We start from the raw sequence: 5,792 nt of genomic DNA, 5'->3' as shown, positions 1-5,792 counted from the left end.
CGCCATTCTGGTTTGGGGGTGTGACATATTATGCTGAGCATAAGGAATGACTTATCAATTACAACTAAAAGAATCTTAGTTAAGGAAACAATCAAACTAATCAAATTATTATGGGAATAATTTGGGGGTCTTTACTGTTCTTTCTATTATATGTCGATATCTATATCCAGTTATTAGATAAACTATGTCTGATTCAGTTTATCTCCGTATCATTTGAATGTATTGTCAGATAATTTCATTGTATGTATCTATACTTACTGTACTATGTTTCATAATCTTCTGTATGTCGATATCTTATGAGAACCCTGTGAATAGTTTAGTACTGGTTTGTGAGATAGTCACTACCCTTTATGGATGATCAGTAAATCCTCCCCGGAAGTGTAACCAGAGTCTCCTGGAGGGAGAGCGCGGAATTTGTGAATAGATCTATTCGGGACTGACAATCCCACACCTTAACTGCTAGCTACAGTTAGGCGGGCACGCCTGGGGTGACAAATTTCTGGATATCGTTTCGACGTCTGACAAACGTCAAGGAGGTCACGTTTTCGTATTAGCATGGTTACCCGACTCACAACATGTATTAATATTAGCTTATTCGCAGTTTGGGTTTAGAAACTATATCTCGTTCGGGATAGTGATTCCATGGTTTTATATCTATATCTTTCGGGATAGTGATCCCATGGTTTTGTATCTATGTCTTATACGGGATAGTGATCCCATGGTTTTGTTTCTATATCTCTTTCGGGATAATGATCCCATGGTATTATCAAACTATTTTATATCTAGTCCGGGATAGTGATCCCATGGCTTTTTAACTATATCTTATACGGGATAGTGATCCCATGGTCTTTAATCTATATCTATTTCAAAATAGTAATCCCATGAACTCAGTCTATAACTTGTACGGGATGTCTTTCCCCATGGTCTTTAACTATATCTTATTCGGGATAATGATCCCATGGTTTTTGTATCTATATCTTATACGAGATAGTGATCCCATGGTTTTCCAAATCTGTATCTTGTTCGGGATTGTGATTCCATGGTTTTCCAATCTTTATTTCCATATATACATCAACTTATCTCGTGTCTAGTTCGGGATGAAAGTCCCATGATCTTAAATCTGTACTTTCATATGTGTCAAACTATTTTATATCTCTTTCGGGATAGTGATCCCAAGATTTTCATTATATAGTTTTGTGTGTTAAACTATACTTTGTGATATACAACTGATCTTACAATTAGGAAAATATGGGATTTTCCTGGGGTAAAATACAACACATAATCGAATTGATAACAAATGACAACTAAACCAACTTCGCATAAGAAAATATGCGATTTTCTTGGATAACAAATATTTTCAGAAACTAAAGGAAATCGATACATTTTCATAAAACAAAACCGCTTATGAACTCACCAGCATTATGCTGATTTTCAAACCGCTTGTATTCTCAGGTCCAAGTTAGACAGGTACCCGGTTATCTCTTTTGATGAAGACGGAGTGCGTGGAAGACTCGTCTCAACTTTTGTTAATATGATGCATATGTATATCTTGTATAACTGTGATTACTATGTACATTGGATTTGATACACAACGTGGTAGTCCACCTCGGAAATGTTTCCGCCTTTGATTTTCGGGGTGTGACAGATAAGTAACAAAAAGTTCATTTAAAGCTCAATTTTATGTAAAACAAGTGTTTACAAAAGGGTACAAAATACATGGGTTTATGTATTTGTATTTGAGGTATTTTTGGGTAAAAACATGCACACGGGTCGTGTAAGATAAGGCACAAGTGACACGGGTCGTGTAGGAGGGTTTTTGGAGGGTTTTCTTGATGAATGATGCTGACACGGGGCGTGTTGATTTAGCCTTGCTGAACACGGGGCGTGTTGAGGTTCAGAAGTATGAAGAAGGCAATCAGAGGGCAACACGGGGCGTGTTGATTTTGCCTTGGTTTTTAACACGGGGCGTGTTCGTGTCTGAGTTAATTTCGGGATTTTTGTGATTTGAAGGTAAGTTTTGTTTGTGATGTTTTGGCTAGGGTAATGGTGTTATGCTGTTTTGAGGATGTTTTCAAAGTTTTTTAGAGGTTGGAAGGAGATTGATATAAGGTGGTAAAGGTGGTGAAATTTCTATGAAGATGATGATGAATAGTGATGGGTTTTGTGGTTGATCTTGATGCAGAAGGTTTTGGGTTGTTTCATGGTTGTGTTTTGGTGTTTTGCTGTAAGGAAAGTGTTTGGTGGTGTATGATGTGATGATCAAAGGTGGTGAAGATGAAAAACCTTTAGTTTCAATGAAGAAGATGAAGATGGTTGATGGTGTTCTTCATTTCATTATTGATGATCTTGGTGTTCTTCACTTAGCTTCTTGCTTGATCTTGGTGTTCTTCATTTAGCTCCAGGGATGAAGATTGAGAGGGTTTAGTTTTACAAAGGAAAACTCACTATATCATATCTATCTCTCTTACTCTCTTCTATTATCTCCAACACAAACACACACTACATACACATGTATATATATATATATATGAGAAACAAATATCTTGTAGTAGTACACTTGAGTGTAAGTTGAAAGATGATGTAGAGGCTGCAAGTTGATGTAGTAGTAGGAGCAAAAAAAAAACGTGTGAATGGGTTTAGCTTCTTCATCTTTGACTTTTGTTGACTTCTTCTTTGTTTGACTATTCAACATATATACAACATATATATAATACATATATACATATATAATACATACATATGTATATAATATATATATATATATATATATATATATATATATATATATTGTTGAAACTGTTTAGTCACACATATGTGTTTTCGTCATTCGCGTGTTTTTGTATTTTCTGTTTTATCGCGCATTCATGCAACCTGAAATAACTAATAATATTTGTTAGATTGTATAAAAACAGTTCATCTTATTTCAGTTATGTTCACATACAAGGTTACATAAGAACATTTTTCAACAATTTCCCCCTATGTGATCATTGCTGAAATAAGGACAGGTATGATATAATCATATTGACAGTTTAACTTTTGAAGATTCGAGATAAAAGATTTGTCAATAGATAAGATATATATAAAACCATAGCAATTGATTTGAAAGTTTGTGACTTGGTTTAACATATCTTATGTAAAAGATTTTCAGAAATTTGTTTCCGAATCAAAGTCTCGGGTTCGGTTATCAAAGGGTAGCCATATATGTATTTAAAGAAATTTCTTAAGATTTTATAGCATTATTAATGATGACAAGTGGTCTAACAGGTCGATTCAGATGAACGCTCATAGGTATAGCTCACACTTCACTTGGGTGTTTGGTTGTTCTGGCAGCAGAACAAGTTAATGATCACTAAAAACGAGTGATATCTCTCTCTGACGACTCACACTCATATTGGAGGTGTTCAACTATGCTTTTCCCGAAAGGTCACTTAGTCTCATTATTAGATAATCAATCACATAAGACTGGTTTCGGCATTACTCAGCGGGTTTCTTCATTCATAACATTTAAGTTCACTCTCTCTCCGTCAGGAAATACATGTAGAGGGGTTTAGCAATTTTCATAGTGTAGTTTGCAAGTAAGAATCTTCAATGATGAAGGCTACAGTATCCCAGGAAATCCATTGTTGTTTCAGCCTTTTCTTTGATGGTATCCTTTTTGTTGATCAATATCTATTTGTTGTAAAAGGATTTTTTTTAGCATCGATAATTTGCTACATTTGAGAAAATTGGGAGTTTTGAGAGTATCTATCTTGCGGGATCAAGATATCCCTTTTTGTGAAAAATGGTTAAAAACAGATCACGAGATCTTTTGATGTTTGCTTTGAAATAACCATTTGGTTGAACTTTGTTTAAAAATACCAAATGTAGAGTTTTTTGTTTTGTTTGGTATTTCTTCGGTGAATGATTTGGCTTTCTTGTTGATTCGTCTTTATCTTGTTTCGTCTTTGATGATTAGATTTGGATAGATCTTTGGTTTTATTTGATAAGTGATTGTTGAAATTCTTTTCGTTTCGTCTATTCTTGTTGATGGATCACGGGATCTCAAGACTTCATTTTTGGTTGGCTTATATCTAGGTAGGGATTGGTGGCATAAAAGACAATTTGTCTAGTATGTAAGAAATGAATGTATCCTCCCTGGTCATTTTGATATCTAAGAAAAAATGAGATCGTGACAAGGTATAATCGGATATACCTTATAAGCAATAATGACACACCTAAGCTCACAAGAAATGAATTCCACAATGATTTAGATTGATGAGGCACAAATTCTTACATGGGTTTTTGTTTTCATCTGAGCCTCCTAACCTTATGCCCCTTTTTAAAATCATCAATAATGAAATTAAATTGAAGGAAATAAAGTTATGTACATTATGAAAAGTAGGAGATTTGAAACTTCACTCCAACTGAGAATCAATATGACTTAAAATCTTCATTGAGCATAAGCATCCGAATATTAAGTCAAGAGATGATTAATCACAAGGTTCTATAAAAGCTTATTATGGCAAGTCTTTTATTCTATTTTTGAAGATTTTTTTTTCTGAATGTTTTTGGAAATATTGGTTATTTCAATGTTTTTGGGTTTTTTTGAAAAGAAAGCAGTTTTCAAATGTTTTTGAATTTTCTTTTTGAATAAAAGTAAACACACTTTTGTACAAACAAAAAGTAAAAGTTTAAGGATGGATGTTATCTGGATTTAGCATTCCTAGACGGCCTAGGAAGTATTGAAACTTTGTTTCATCGAGAGCCTTAGTGAAGACATCGGCAATTTGATCTTCGGAGTTGATGAAGTGTAGTTCGATGACCCTTTTGAATGTTGTCTTTGATAAAGTGATATCGAATATCGATGTGCTTTGTCATGGAATGGTGAACGGGATTGTGAGAAATGGCAATTGCACTGGTTGAGTCACAAAATATGGGAATTTGTGAGATTTTGAAGCCATAGTCACGCAGTTAAGTTTGCATCCATATGACATGTGAACAACAGCTGGCGGCCACGACGTATTCAACTTCTACTGTTGATGTGGACACATAAGTCTGTTTCTTTGAAGTCCAACTCACTAGTCTACCTCCTAGGAATTGACAGCTACCAGATGTAGTCTTCCTATCTAGCTTGCATCCTCCGTAGTCTGAATCGGTGAAAGCGTTCAGCTGAAAATCGGATTTAGCTGGATACCAAAGGCTAAGTTTGGGAGTGCCTTTAAGGTATTTGAAGATGCGTTTCACAGCAACTACATGGGATTCCATAGGATTTGCTTGGTATCTAGCACATACACATGTAGAAAACATGATATCAGGTCTGTTGGCAATGAGGTACAAGAGTGATCCGATCATTCCACAATATCTTTTCTAGTCAACGGGTTTGCCATTTAAGTCTGCATCAATTTTGTATCCAAAAGCCATTGGGGTTTTTGCGGTATTGGATTTTTCCATTGAAAAACGAGTGAGTAGGTTTTTGACATAATTCTCTTGGTTGATGAAAATGCCATCAGTTGACTGTTTAATTTGAAGTCCGAGAGAAGTAGTCATCTCCCCAATCATGCTCATTTCAACTTTGCTCTTCATTAGATCTGCAAACTTAACACTTAAAGATTCATCAGTAGAACCGAAAATAATGTCATAAACATATATTTGTACGATTAACATATGTTTATTAAAGATTTTACGAAAGAGGGTTTGATCAATTGAACCTCTTTTAAAACCTGATTCTTCGAGAAAGGTTGACAACGTGGCATACCAAGCTCGAGGGGCTTGTTTCAAGCCGTAGACAGCTTTCTGCAATTTAAAGCTGTGAT

This window comes from Lactuca saligna, chromosome 8 (assembly GCF_052625555.1).
Source record: "Lactuca saligna cultivar CGN05327 chromosome 8, ASM5262555v1, whole genome shotgun sequence".
NCBI classification, from domain to species: domain Eukaryota; kingdom Viridiplantae; phylum Streptophyta; class Magnoliopsida; order Asterales; family Asteraceae; genus Lactuca; species Lactuca saligna.
This window is presented reverse-complemented; position numbering follows the sequence as displayed.